Genomic DNA, 16,037 nt, shown 5'->3' with positions numbered 1-16,037 from the left:
AGTACATTTCACGGGCTACTGTTGAGTTTCTTATTCCTGATAAAACAACCTTCTCACTCACAGTGACGGTCGAAAAGACACACTTACTGTTCTTGACCTAAACGAAGCGATGAATGGAAGTGGCGTCAAGCCCGTCCTTGCTTCGTTTGTTTAGATTTACATGTTTTTGAGGATATGAAAAAAACTCCCAAGACGCTCACTGACGTCATATCAAGCCTTTAAGCCACACTTATTGTAAAAGCGTGTTGTCTTTTCCGCGTTGTATCCTGACAACGAGCCAGATCTCCGTCCTTTCCGGTCAATTGTTTCATTATGCCGTTTTTACGGTAAGAATGCGATCCCGTGAGAGCCGTTTACATCACACCGGATTTTTCATTCGTCCAGCCAGCGGCACCAGCAGCCCTCGTTTGTCCGAAACCCCCATCATCCGCGCCATGTCATCGTCTCAAGTCGGTGGCAGATTTGTATGAGTCATGATTTAACCTCTCTGTGGTGGAAATTTAATCAATTAGGTTACTATACGACTTCTGATTTGCAAATCTGTGTGGTTTATGAGCGAGACAGTCCAGGGGCTGTTTTGAACTTGTCATCCATTCATCATGGAATAATTGATGATTATTATTTGGGTTAAAGCAGTAAAGATGTTTTTTAGGCATGCTGGTCATACAGCTATGGGTCAGTGCTGCCAGTGTTGATGTGTGAACAGTCAGCCTCCCCATCCTCTTTCTGTGTCACTGTCTGCCCTGTCCTTAAAAATGTGTCTGCATTGCTCACACGGACGGCCATACACACACACACACACATATAGATGTACACCCATTCCTCCAGGTGCAGATCCCCGCACCTGTTGAAGTTCCTCTCTGTAATTAGGACAACACAATTATTTTTCGAAGGCAGAAGGGGGAGGAGGGGTGACGGGGTAGACAATGGAGCACTTATTCTAGCTGCTTGCTTTCTTTTTCTACATCTCTCAAGTAATGATAGATTCTCGCCTCTTCAAAGCAACACAGGTTTCCTACAAAACCGCTGAGTCAGGAAAGAGAGAAAGGGAGGGTCTCTGTATGTGTCGGGATATGTGTGTTCGCTCTTCTGAACTGTGTCTTTGAGCACGAACGGCACGTCAGCTCAGTATAGATGAGGTTTATATGCATATATTTATGTTTTGTGACGCAAGCAGTCTGCAATAGTTTTAATCTGCTTTCTCAATGAGTGCCCTCCTGAAGCATCATGGGGCTTTCCAGGCTGCGACCCAAATCACCTGATCCTTCAGGCCACCGGCTGCTCCTCAGCTTCTGAGAGTAATATCTTATCTCTTGTTCAAGGATAACTAAACATAGGCCTAAGCCTGAAATACTTTAAATAGAATATACAAAACAGAAATTAAACAAAAAGTTCTCATTGAGAAAGTGGTTTTAGATGTTCTGGTCCAGGCTAGTGTATGCTGGTGACCACTGACCAGAGATAATTTGCTGGAAAGTGGTACACATATCTATCCATTTATCTATCTATCTATCTATCTATCTATCTATCTATCTATCTATCTATCAAAAAGGCCTTTATGCATTTTTTGTTTAAATTACATTTATTTATTTGAATTCCCGTTTATTTTTATTTTACTTCCTAAATTCAAATTTCAATTCTACATCCTGTAAATTCAATAAAAAATTCAACAAATTCAATTTAACTGAAATGGAGTTTAAAAGGCATTTTAATTCCAATTTTGAATGGCGCACAACTCTGGTTTCCTGATAGTTGTAGATGACTATTTATTAACTACACATGACTAAATGCCTAAATGTACAAGTATTTTATTGATGAAAGTATTATTAATTTTGCAGCATGGAATGATATATTGAAGCACCTTTGTTTTAAAGTTTTGTCATCTCAGTTTGATTCCTGAATAACATTTGAAAGTAGGTCATCAGAGAAGATTAAACATTTTTTTTAAAACCATTTCAGTTTTTAAAATCTGCAATAACCAGTCTAATGCATTTTTTGTTTATATCTGACGTCAATTATTTATTGGTTTTGGTTAAAAATGAGCTGCACACTTTGTTCCAGACATCTATTTACAAAATTAGTCTTTAATTACAAATTCTCTTCATTATGTTAACAGCAAAAGATGGCGAACAGTATAAATGGAGACGTGTGTGCGCAGTAGATGTGTCTGCAGCCGGTGCGGTCAGTGAGGTTGAGCTGCCCTGAGTTTCCTACCCTGCTCTGAGAAAGTCAGTGTGTGTGTGTGTGTGTGTGTGCGTGCGTGTGAGAGAGGGAGAGAAAATCTATCCTTGCATATTTGCGTGTGTATTTCTATCTGTGAGTGTAGAGGGAGTGAACACGTGTCAGTATTCATTTACATTCTTACAGAAGCGAATCCTTGATGTGTAATAGAGCAACATGAAATGGACCGTGTTTGTAGCCAGTGTGTGTGTGTGTGTGCGCATGGGAAAGAGAGAGGTTTGGGGTTAGACACGGGACGAGTGAAACACCCAGGCTCTCCTCTGGGACGATTCACTTTCTCCTGCTGCCAGGCGGATTATGTCATCGCTGCCCACCGTATTAGAAGAGCCCTGTGATGTCATACCAAGAGGTTATCCACCGGCGACGCTCCCGTTTTGTCTGTCTCTCTCGTTGGATGTCTAAACATCACCCGCTCAGATGTCTCTTTTACCTCTCCCTACATCTCTCATCTAGCTTCCCTCACTCCACCCTAACCTTTGCTCTGCATTTCTCTCCCCACCTTTCCTTGCCCCTCCCTCCGTTTTATATTTGCTCTCTTTCAGGTCTGCCTTCCCTTGGAGTCTCCGCTCTGGTCTCGGGTTTAAGGGTCTCGTCCAAAACGCACACCACACCCCGACTCGCCACTCAAGCCCTTTGGCCATCCTGCCTCATCTGTCCTCCGCGCTCCTCTCATCCCCTCGTCTCTCCTCTGCTCTGGGTCTGGGCAGCGGTGGAGGGGTCAGCGGTGCTGCGGGTTGGGGCTGTGTTCCGACAGATCTGCTTTTTCTGTCGTGCTTTTGTTCCATTCTGCGTCATCGTGTTGACTGAGTGGACCCCACACTTGCCAGTTAGTTGCGCGCCCAGCCTCGGCCTAACACTGAGCCATGTTAGCGGCTGTAATCTGATGGCGGTGTTTATTTTATGTAGGCTCTCTTTGAAGGCGCTGAGAAAGTCTTTGGCCTTTTTGTCCAGTGCTTTGGCTGCCCGCGCAGAGGTGCTTGCAGTGGTAATAGTCAGGAAGAATAATATTTGCATTCGTATTCACTCAAAACATGTTTTTTTCCATATTAGTGTCAGAGAGGGGAGAAAGGGGACAGAAGGGGAGCTCTCGCTCTCTTTCTTTCTCTCTCTCTCACTCTCTCTTTTTAGAGAGTGTGGGGATCTCTGGGCCTTGGCTGTGGTGGCAAGGCTGCGTCTACTCCATCAACCCGTATTACGCCTCCACAATCCCATAATAGGTACTTAACCTCGTCACTGTGTTTGAAGTTCATGGCATCTCTCACTGTCTGAGAACAAGCGCTGGGCCTCTCTCACTTTCTGCTTCTCTCTTACTCTCTCTCTCTCTCTCTCTCTCTGTTTTCAATTCAGTTCAGTGAGCTTTAATGGCATGACCAATCCAAAGCAAGGAGGATTATGGCAGACGCTCTGTGCATCCAAGTCGCAAATTCAATTTTTTTAAAAAATGGAAAGGTAGCTAAAACAATTTGCAAATTTAGCAGTTTTCATCCCATGGGAAACTGGTGCAAAATAAAAATGCCTCTTTAAATATAAAAAATTTACTTACAGACTGTGAGTCAGAACAGCCGGCATTGTAGGCTACTCTCCCAGGAAACAGTCCTCCATAAAATGTGCTGCACACATCTGAATATTTGGGTTGAACTGTTTTGGAACAGTGTTGTAAATACAACTTAACCACTGATTTCTAGTCGTGTCCTCTTTTGGAAGGCCAAACAAAGTAGTTTCGCTTTCACAACGAAACATACAGCGGTGGGTTTGAGTGAGCGGCGGCCGGAGGCCTAGAGTGAGCGGCGGTGGGCTTTCGACGGATTCGGGCGGATTCGACGAAGGAGGCTTGCGGCAACCACATGTAATGACCCCGGGCTGGACTATGCTTCGTCCACGGTGAAAGTCGATCCGGCGATCCACAGCGCAAAGTTGATGTATTTCCTCAGCGACCAGCACGGATCAGCTCTAGGCATGACGAAGAGGATATCATCCTCTTTTGGAAGGCCAAACAAAGTAGTTTCGCTTTCACAAAGAAACACACAGCGCCTTCACAACATGGCGGCGGCTGCAGCGAGAATAAAAGTTAGCTTTCATTCTTTGCGTGAACATTTGGGCGGCGTTATGTAAATCTTCCCACACAGTGACGTAGACATGTGGGGGCGTGTTAGAATGAGCCGTTTTAGGTAGGCGTTCTTGACCCCTAACTTTTATAAAGAATATCTCTTTGGATTTGAGACTTTAGTCTTTGCAACTTTACAGATCATCTTTATGCACCAAGAGCTTGTAACACTCCAAAGAGAAAGGAAAAATTAAAATCGCATCATATGACCCCTTTAAACATTATCATTATTATCAACACTAATAATAATAAGAACCAAATCAGCCTATTAGAATGATTTCTGAAGGATCGTCTGACTCTGAATATGAATTTTTTTGCTGATATACAAAGAAAAATTTGGTATCACTTCAGTATAGGGACCAATTCTCACTATTAACTAGTTGCTTATTAGCATGCCTATTATTAGCATATTGGCTGTATATTAGTATTTATAAAGCACATATTCTACATTACCATATTCTACATCCCTAATCCTACCCAATACATAAGCTTAACAACTACATTAATAACTAATAGTAGTTTTTCGTAGTCGTAGTAGTAGTTGAAGTTAATGATTTGTTAATAGTGAGAATAGGACCTTAAAATAAAGTGTGACCAAAACTTCTACTTATTTCAAGAATGTAGGCTTAATATCATATGCAGTTTTGCTATTGAAGTAAATGTATTTTGCTTTTAAGAATATTTAGATATTTGTACCGTCAAACAAGATAAAATATTGATTAAAAAATTACATTTTAATAATTTTAATGACAATGAAGCAAAGAAACATCTTGGCAGTACTCCCTGTCACTCGCGATGGTAGAGGAAACAATTTCTTTATTACGGTCATAACATTTCACAATGCTTTTCTTTCAGTCTATTTGAAATCATAATGATCCTGTAAGCAGTAAAGCAGGTGTGCTGTACATACAGTAATTCTTATGTGAGATGAGATAATCTTTACATTTACAAGTAGACTTCATCTTTGTGGCTGTAAATAAAAAGCTTGTGTGTACTTGTGTTTTATAGCATTGTTTTATAATCTATCAAAATCCCTTCAATAGGACTCTTTGTGAATGGCAGCATGCAGTTGGGTGTGTATGTGTCAACATCTCTGTGTGATATTTTGGAAAGCCCTCTGACATCACCTGTTAAACTCCAGTGATGCATTCTCATTCAAGTAAATTACAGCGTGCCATTTGTAAATCATTCAGTGGGCGGAGTTTGACACTGAGCCAAATGACAGCTTTCTCTCCACATCAGTGGCTGCTAGGGTAAAGAAAACATTAGGGATCCTTCATTCTTGCTTTCATCCTTTCAGACTTAACAGGAGATGACATAGCCGTTTCTGTTCAACAATATGACATTACCTAAAGAGGGTATGACAATTTATGTCTCTTTTTCTCTCTTACTCATTACTTCTTACGTTTATGCAGATGACCGCAGTCATACGGTGGCTTTAGCTAGCTGCTGTTCCGAATCAGTTTTTGTCTTTTCCCAGACTCCTCCCAAAAATGATCTATACACATTCGGCCCAAATATAGAGAGACTGATGCCTCTTTTGTCAAGACTGTGTGTGTTCTGGGTGGGAGGCATATGGCATGTGCTTGCTTAAGGCCCGGCACAGTTCAAATGATGATGTAACGCTAGGAAACGGGGAAATCAACCCCGGCGGTCCTGTAATCTGATTCCTTTTTTTTTTTGCATTCATTCTTACCCATATTTTGTAAATTTATTAAAATCTGGGACAATGATTTGACACTCTTTTTTTTTTGTTCAGATCCATTAATTTATTCAAAAATATATTAAATCATATGCAATGACTTGAATACAGATATGTTTAGGGGCATTAAGTTAGAAATGTTAGGGTAATACAACTGTCTTGATATCATAATGAAGAAAAAAAAAATCAGATAATTTGAACATTAATATTCAGATTGTAGTTAGGTGGTGCTATTCCCCAAAAACATAATATTTATGAATTAGTTCATTAGTTTAATTATATTTGTACCAAAAACTAGTTTTTTACATTTATAAGTATATTATAAAATGTTTTTTAAAATAATAATTACATTTACATGTTTTCAAGGTGTAAGGAATATATGTTATTACTTTATTTGGTGGTTACACCACACAACAGTTTTGAGGTCACTGAGTTTAAATTAATTCACTATAAAAGTATTTATTTATTTATTTGATCATACTTTATTTTAAGATAGAATTCTCAATATTAACTAACTATTAACTAACACTTTTTCCTCAATAAACTCCTAATTTGCCGCTTATTAATAGTAAGGTATTGATTTAAGGGATCTAAAATATGGTAATGCGGGGTAAGGCATGTTCTATATAAACACCAATAAACAGCCAATATGGTAGTAATAGGCATGCTAGGTAATAGTGAGAATTGGTCCCTAAACTAAAGTGTTGTCATTGACCTGCCTCTCAGTGTAAGTCTGAGGTGAACTTGAGGTCAAGGTAGGTGACCGATGCGGGAGTCACCTGTAGGCTCAATGTGATTTGCAGTGAAAGTCCAGTGGATTATTTGTTACAGGTAAAGACTCTGATCTGACATCACCGGCAGCTTTGTTACAGACAAACGGAGCGTCACTGATAGGATTAATTCAGGTTGAGTCATGCTGAGGTTGGTGAGACTGATCCAGTCACAAATGTTTGAGTAATGCTGCCCTACTGTACTGCTGAGTGTCTGTTTTCTTCATCAAAGATTTGACTCTTTTTTTCTTCTTTGCTGTATTCCTCACCTTTGCCCTTCCTCTAATCCTCCATTCCTTCATCCACCCCCTTTTCCCCACTGTCTGTGTGTCTTCATACATTTTTACATGTCTGCTGTCTTTCAGGGAAATTCCCTCTATCTATGACTCTGCCATTCCTCACATTCCTTTCATACCTACAGGGATAAGACGCTGAAATGTGCTGGAGTGCGTGTGTGTATGAAGGGGTTTAATGGAGCGTCTCGAGCAAGAGATAGAGAGGCGCTGAGTGGGTGGTATTAGAGTTTTTAGGATGAGGACGTTGTGCTTTATTGTTCTTTTTGACCGTGGGAGGCTAATTGGCCATGTAAACAGATGTATAAATATAGAACAGTCATTATGACATACAGTACGTTACACTGACAAACACAGAGAGGGAAAGGGAATGAGTAAGATGGAGTGGGATTGTTTCACCTTCGGAATGTGAAACTGACCATTTGTACCGTAAACTCTGACTTCCTGTTACATGAGACCGACCTTTAAGTAATAAGGTTGTTTTTCAAGGCCAGCTGAAATAGTTATTTGTATATTCACTTATTAAGTCCAGAGGGCCCTTTTAAATGGATAGTTCACCCAAACTATTAAATTCTGTTATATATTTATGACCCTCATATCATTCCGAATGCCATGAGAGTTTCATTCTGAACCCAAATTAAGATATTTTTAATAAAACCTGAGAAATTTCTTTCCCCCCATTGAAAGTCCATTTCATCCTCACACATATTTCATCCTCTGTTTACCATTTTCTATGAATGTGCATTGATCAATGTTTATGTATGAATAAAAGCCTAAATTTAGCAAAAGACCCTTCTCAAAACCCGCCCTCCTTCGTTACAGTTGCTATGAGCGAAGAGGAAACTGACAACATGCCATCAGACAAGACAGAGCAGGCTACTTTAAGTATGAAACAAAGTCTCAGCTTTCAAATCTTGATTTGTCATTTAATGTGTCATGACAGTTCGCTGTAGTGCCTCAGTTCAAGCAGCACGTGAACTGATAATCTCTTCCGTTTTACTGGTTATAGCATGAAATAAGCATGAATGAACATCAGAAGGTATCTTGTTTCAACCGTGGAAAGATGTCAATACACTGCATTTTTCAAGTTCAAGTCCACCAAAGTTAATCTAGTCTCCTGTCTGGTTTGTTTGTCGGACAAAAATGGCAGATTCGGCATTATGATTGGTCAGATTGCCTGTCAATCAAACTCCCTGTGAAGGGTCAATTGTGTCAGTTTGCAGAGAACTACAAGTATTTCGAAGAATGTCCATAAAATGTAAGTCTGTGGGGCCCAAAACATCCCACTGACTCTCATTGCAGACAAAAAATACATTTTTCAAAATATCTTCTTTAGTGTTCCACAGAAGAAAGAAAGCATTATTTGTTTGGAATGACACGAGGGTGAATAATTGATGAAAGAATTTTCTTTCATTTTTTCCCCATGAACTATCCCTTTGACATGCATCTCATGATAAACATTAAAGACGAATATTTGTGTTATTTTAGTTGAGTTGTATTAACTGAACTTCAGGAGTTCTTGCTTCCTGTGATCATTTTTGACTCACCTAAGCCATACAATACTTAATTGTTTTAGCTTAAATGTCTGACTGATTGACAGGTGAGTAGGCAGTCCTTTGATGTTGCCTTTGCTGGATCTACCAGCACCTCCAGAGTGTAAGTGATGAGTGAGAAAAGAACCGAATATGAAAACACTGAGCTAGTGGAGAAACACACATCCATGTTCGGCAATGAGAACCACAGGCAAATCTGTGGCAGCACAGGCAAAGAGCCAGAACCACCATCAGGGTGGCATCAGACTCCACATGATTACAGCTCGCAAGACAAAACACGAGTTACCAAACAATGAGCTGCTGACAGTCCAGTCTACCAAAGACTCTATAACGGTGCCAATGAAAAGACTGGCATAAGAGGTAGCTGTCAAAGAGGTTTAATAGTCTCCTGAGGTTCACAATGATAACCATCCCTCCCTAAAATACTGATACAACGGCTTACTAAAAACTGAGCTGTTTTTTGATTATTTGCTCTAGTTTGGATTACATTAAGTGATTATAGGCTACTTCACATATGGAACTCTCTTAGATGGGAAGACATAAGGAGGATCATTGCTTAACGCACAATCGAAATGCTGAAGTTATTGGAAAGTAGAGATTAGCATTCTTTGTTCTTTGAGCCGAATCTGTGTGGGACTAAATGACACATTTTTGCAAGAGGTACGGATGTTGGTTGGCATTAGTCACATGCACGACTGAGAGCATGAGAATGCCCTCAAAAGGTTTCCCTCTTTCATATCCCCTGGGTCACGATGAAAACCCAGTCAGTGGGACAAACCGATGACGTTGGAGGAGCATTCCAGGATCTTTTGTCTCCTCTCGCCGATACGTTCTCACCCTCTTTCTTGCCTTCCCACTGTCTCTCCGTCAGCCGACATCAGCCATCCATCGTATCTCATCCTGCTTTATCTTTACTTTTACTTTCCTCTGTTTTTGAGCAGTGAGATTCCTCCCTTAGAAAACACACAGCCCTCCAGTTAGCCCTCTGTGACGCAAGAGGAGCAAAAGGGGGTCCAGTAAGGGGAGGGTCCAGTGCATGTGTAACAGAAGGTCTCCAGTAAACGGGAGGGTGATGAGTTTGGCCTTTGGCCGCTTGTGACGCTCCTCTCTTGTGAGCTATCAGACGAGCCTGACAAAGACATTGAGAATGCCCAATGTCTCCTGGGTGTCTTTTTTTAGCTACAAAGAATGCGCTAAAAATAGCCCCACTCACGCTAGTTGTCTTGTATTTTTCTTTTGTCCCATCAGTCACTAGTTCTTTTTCATCTGCCCTTGCTGAAGTTTCCCAGAGAGAGAGAGAGAGACATACCATGCTAGTGACCAGACCTGTTTACATATTTCACTCCTGGTTCCATCCGCTTGTTTTTGTTATTGTTTAGCAGCCCCCGGTTTATGTTTAGCCCTCTCCTCCAACACCTACTCTTCCGCCGAGATAAAGAGAGATGGATAAGTGGTGAAAGACAGAGAGATGGAAAAAGAGATGGTCAAACAGGCATATACTACAATAAAAAAATATTTGTTTTGCAGTAAAACATCTCTTTGAATAAAGACTTGTTTTTAAAGAATATACCTTTGAATACTAATGATGATCTATACTTTATTTTTATGTTTAGTGATAGTTGTTCATGAGTCCCTTGTTTGTCTGGTGCAGTTCAACTGCTCACTGTTCTTCAGAAAAATCCTCCAGGTCCTGTATTCTTTGGTTTTCCAGCATCTTCAGCATTTTGTACTCCTTTCCAACAATGACTGTATGATTTTGAGATCCATCTCTTCATGCTGAGGACAAATGGGACTCTTTTATCATTACAAAAGGTGAAAATATTCACTGATGCTCGGGTAGGCAACACAATGCATTGAGAGCTGGGGGTGTAAACTTTTGAACAGGATGATGATGTGTGAATTTTGTAAATATAATTTTTTCATTAGAACTGCCTTCAGAAGTTACATAAAATAAATGTTTATCAGAAGACAAAATAAGTAAAAATTTACCCCGATCATCCTATTTCTGTATTGGGACTTTTTTTTCTTGTTGTTTTAAGACTAAACCTTTCCAAATTCTATTACATTCATGCTTCAAAACTAAATAAAAAGTAAACTGAAAAAAACCTAAAAACTAAAAGATATATTGTTTGAAAATAAGTCCTATTCTCTACAAAATTTAGCTTCTTATGTAAATGCTTACTTTTTTTCCGAGCAAGAAAATGTTTTTTGAGACAGACTGGGAAGGGATGGTTTGAGATACAGACAAGACACATACAATGACAGGTGAGGAAAGAATGTTTAAGCCGACTATGTGCGGGACAGTCAGCATTCTTGTGTTTGTATACGTGTGCTTTAACAGACTGAACTGAAGTCTGCAAAATGTTAACACGCTCATGAGATGAACAGATGAGACGTGAGGAAAGGGGGGTGAGTGTGGAAAGACTTGCCCACCCTGTAAAAAGTTCCTTTTTGCGTGGGTTGTTCTCCATCTTCATTCTGTTCTCCTACTTTCTTCCTCTCTCTTGGTCTCTCTTTGACCTATTTCTCATTCAAATATGTCAATGTTCAAGTGCATGTTACAAATATAGTATGTGTTACAGTAAATAAATGGAATTGCTAATTAGTATTTCATTATTTCAAGTATTTCATTTCACCTACTGATCTGACCACAATGCACACTCATTCTCTCTTATACCATCCTAATGTCTTCCAGCAAGCAGCTTTCATCAGAGTGTGTGTTTGTGTGCGTCAGGGTAACATCTGAACACTGCTGCCAAGCTCTAAGAACCGGAAGACAGCTACTGCCGCGAGTAATTTACAACTACTTATTACCGTTTAGGAGAATTTTCGTAACCAGATTGAGCTAGTGCTTGTAAGTGTGTAAGGAAATAAAATAACATCTGGACATTCCAGTACGTCAGATTTGAAGAGATAAATTCTATTAAGTTATTTAGTTGTAATCTAACTGTGTGTGTGTGTGTGTGTGTGTTTAATAACAAGAACCAATTCATAGGACTCATTTGATCGTGAAATGTACTACCCTGGTGATGCCGTTTTTTTTAATTCACTAACAAGAACCAGTTCATAGGAGTCATTTAATTGTGAATCATTTTACATTGGTGACACTGTATGTTTTTGATCCACTAGTAAGAACCAGTTCATAAGAGTCATACAAATCTGAATAGGACTGCACTGGTCACTCTACAGTATATGTGACTGCATGCAGCCTGCAAGAACAATTCAACAGAAAAAATGTACACACCCTTTTTTTTATCTCATATTTAATTCAGACTCTGTTAAAATATGACCTTGCAGTGGGTCTGTAGATTTAGCAGTAAGGTGTGCAGCAATGCTGACAAGTGCTACAGGAAACACTTGCACAGAAAAGATTAATCTTTGGATTTTAAGAAACAAGATCAAACGAAGATTAATCAAAAAATCTATATTTTTTACGCAGCCCTGGTGTACTTATTAGCTTATATACAGCACATTTATTGATCCAATATCATTTGGCAGTGGTGTTATCCATCAGTGTTTATGTGTGGTTTCCTGTGCACGTTTGCTCTTGAAGGGTTGTGTCTGCAGCATTGTGAGACAGATTCTGAGACGTCACTTTATTGCTCAATGATTATCTTCCTGCAGTGTGTCATTCTTTCTCTCTCTTCCCCCTTTTGCTTTTCCAATAGGGCCATTAACACACTCACTTGCTCTCTGACGTCTGTAGAGGGGCACACGGGTTGGGAAAGGTGAAGGGGTCTTGCCAGATCGTAGTTGGTCAGGACACACCTCTTTTTTCTCTGCAGTACAAAGAATGGGAGCAGTCAGTTAGGGTCAAAGGACATGATCAACATCCTGTCATAAGAATTATCTTTCTTTTTTCACTGTATTTATATATCCTCCCACACATGCACACATTAATCTTCCAGCAGTCACTCTCACTCTTTTTTCATCTTTCTTTCTCAACACCTCTTCCATTGTGAAATTCCATTGAGGGTTTAGTGAGATGGTAAAGAAGTTTTTTTAATATCAGATCATGCTTTTGCATGTATTTAATATCATATGCTGCTCTGCCAACTGTTGATATTGGTATGTGTGTGTGTGTTTATGACTAAGGCTGTGATATGCAGTACTGCACGTAACATAATCATAATTATATGGCCTAAAAGGCTGTTTTGAAACATTGGAGAACAGAGTAATATTAAACAAAGTTTGATTTATTTTACTGCTGAGTGATTTAAACATCCTCACTTTTATCAAATCGTGTTATTACCTATTTAGACCAGTAGAAATATGTTCCATAACAATGACCAATAAACTAATAATTATTCATCCCCAACACACACACGTTATTAAACTAAAATGTTCAGCATTTCTGAAGGAGTTTTCCAATCGAGAAACTAAATGGTTCCACAAATAATGGTTGTAATTGCGCAGTTTGGCAGTAAAAAACAAAGTAGACTAAAACCAAATGATGGTGAACTGCTGTGAGGTTTTGGCTTGGGAAATGAAAGTGTGATTATTATTATGAGTGCAGTGCAAAATGTTAGCAAATGTTACCAAATGAGTACAGATGAAGATATAAAATATTGATCTTGAGTTCAAATTAGTATAATATGTTACATACATATATGAATTTGGGAGATGCTTTTATCCAAATTGACTTACATTGAACATATGTTTTTGATCAGTTAATCTGTGCTTATATATATAAGCACAGAAAAAATACATCCCAGAAGTCCATGCATAACACATCACATATGATATTACATGACATTAAATAATAATTTTTTCCTTATTTTTGTTATAAATGTACATTCTTATGTAATGTTACATTTTCTGTTATTTATAATGTTTATTGCATTATCTTAGTGTTGTTATTATATATTATTCTCAGTAATTTTCAATCTTAAACTTTGCACTTTTTACCCACTTTCATTGGGGAGGCAGCACAGTGGCTTGGTGGTTAGCACTGTTGGCTCACAGCAAGAAGGTCCCTGGTTCGAGCCCTGGCAGGGACGGGAGGCCTTTCTGTGTGGACTTTGCATGTTCTTCCACGTGAGTCGAACCCAGGTGCACACCAAAAGTGCTAGTGTGAAAGCACCCTAAGTTGTCCCCAGACGTGTGTAAACACAAGACTTGTGTAAGGATTGACTTTTGTATGGGTTAACTGTTCTCGCCATGAATATAGCCACAGATGCTGGAATGGCGTTTAGAAGGAAATAAACAAGCAAACAACCCACTTTCATTGTATGAAAAAGTATATAATTAACTTTCACTGTATGGAAAAGTACAACCAGGACATTCTGCTAAACTTCTCCTTTTGTTTTCCACAAACAAAAGAAAGCCATAAACAATCAGTCATTTTTGAGTTCACACAAAAATTACAGATTATTTTATATAGCTTCCTTTTGTTTGTGGAAAACAAAAAGAGATGTTTAGCAGAATGTCCTGGTTGTACTTTTCCTATTCCTTAAAAAATAATTTGCACTGTTCACAAACTACATGAACATTATTTGTAAACTGAAACTGAAAGGAGTAGACTCTTCCTCTGCCTTTTAAGTTTCATTATTTTAAGTTTAATTAAGTTAAACCATCAGTCTCACTAAGCCTGCTGTCCATTCCCGAGGAAAAAAAAGCAGCCTTTCAACAGTAGCTCTTAAACTCAGCATTTTAACCACCTGTTGAAATTCATTAGTGCCTTAATTGTTTCAATTAAGCTTCTGCCCTCTTGCCTAGGGTGCTGACACATCAAAGGAAGCCATTAAACAAGACAACAAAAAACATTTCTGAGTTTGTGAGCATGTTGGCCAATGAAACAGTGTGTGTATTATTGCGTGCTGCAGTGTATGTGTATTTGAGGAAGGGAGGTCTGGCAGCATGTGAATGTGGACATAATGAATGTGTGTGTGAGTCTCATCATGGGGGATATTACAGTAATGAGGTACCAGGATGTCTGGACACTTATTGCTCCCCACCTGTGCCTCACTTCCCCTGTGATCGAGGAGTGTGTGCGAATGTGTAGGAGTTTGTGTGTAATGTCTGTGAGGTTTGTGACCTGACAGCTCAGACTACCAGTCTTTCCTCCGGTGCGTTCAGCGATCGGCGATGTGACGGGCTGAACGTCAGGACCACACACTCACATACACACGCGTACAGCAGAGCAATCACTGCTGATTGGTAACCCACTAATACACCCACACACATAATCAGACACATACGCCCTTTGGATTAGGAACTTAAACAGACTCACCATCAACCACCCAAGAGACCCCCATCAGGGCATGCAGGCAGAGAGAGTCGGTGAGTGACTAACTTCACTCTTTCTTTTATTCTTTTCCCAGCTGTGTCTTCAAACAGGCCTTTGATGTGGGAAATTAAAAGAGCGAGTGTGTCAATATCTCCCTCCATCCCTCTATTGCTCCTGCACACTCATCCATTTACCTTCCTTCCATCTCTTCCTCTCTCCCCCCTTTCTTCTTTATGGCTGACCCAATAAAACCAGAATGTGACCGTGCAACCGCATTACCTCCGCACACCCTTGTGTGTGTGTGTGTGTGTGTGTGAGTGTATACGAGAGTTTTTGAGAACGGTTTTGTGTGAACAGTGCTTTTTGCATGCATAAGAGTGAGTGAGGGTGTTTCAGCCATCAAAACTGTGTGTGCACATTCAGTCCCCCACATTTTTGTTGGGTCATAATCTATAATGTATTCAAAAATACATTAAAACGGCAATGTACATGCAGTATAATGTTTAATAGATCTCTACAATTCATTTTAACAATGACAAAAATAAGTCAATCATCCTAATATCATAACGAAGAAAAAGTATTTTATTCTTGAAAAGAAAATCTGAAGTAGTTTTGAATAATCATTTTTCATTACTATTTCTTAGAATAAAGAAGTGAAACAGTTTTTGTAAAAAAAAAATTAAAATATTTGAAACACTTATGTTTGCCAAATCAAAGTTATGTAGTAGGAAAAACAGGAAATCATAGCAAGGACCTCTGAAGACCCTCGTGACCATGTGTCAGGGTCACTGAGTTCAATGAGTTTCTTACAATATCAGATAATTTAACCTTTTTATGACAACACAAAGTCATGAAATGTCATATACGACTTCCCAAGAACATAATATTTATGAATTAATAGTTCATGATTTTTTTTAAAGTACCTTATATATACTTAAATATACTGTATGTTTGTCATTAAATGAAAATTTAATGACAAATGGTGTACATTTTTTCAATATCAAAACAACATGAATATAAAACATTCTTTTAATATAAAACAACGTTTTTATTCTAGCTTGGGACTTGGTTTTCAAGTAGTTTTTCCTTATTGTGGACACTCTTATTTGTCATTCATTTGACCCCTGACCCATCTAAAGTGCCAA

Source organism: Sinocyclocheilus grahami, unplaced genomic scaffold, assembly GCF_001515645.1.
Source record: "Sinocyclocheilus grahami isolate Dianchi unplaced genomic scaffold, SAMN03320097.WGS_v1.1 scaffold373.1, whole genome shotgun sequence".
Lineage (NCBI taxonomy): Eukaryota > Metazoa > Chordata > Actinopteri > Cypriniformes > Cyprinidae > Sinocyclocheilus > Sinocyclocheilus grahami.
Note: the sequence above shows the minus strand (reverse complement) of the source record.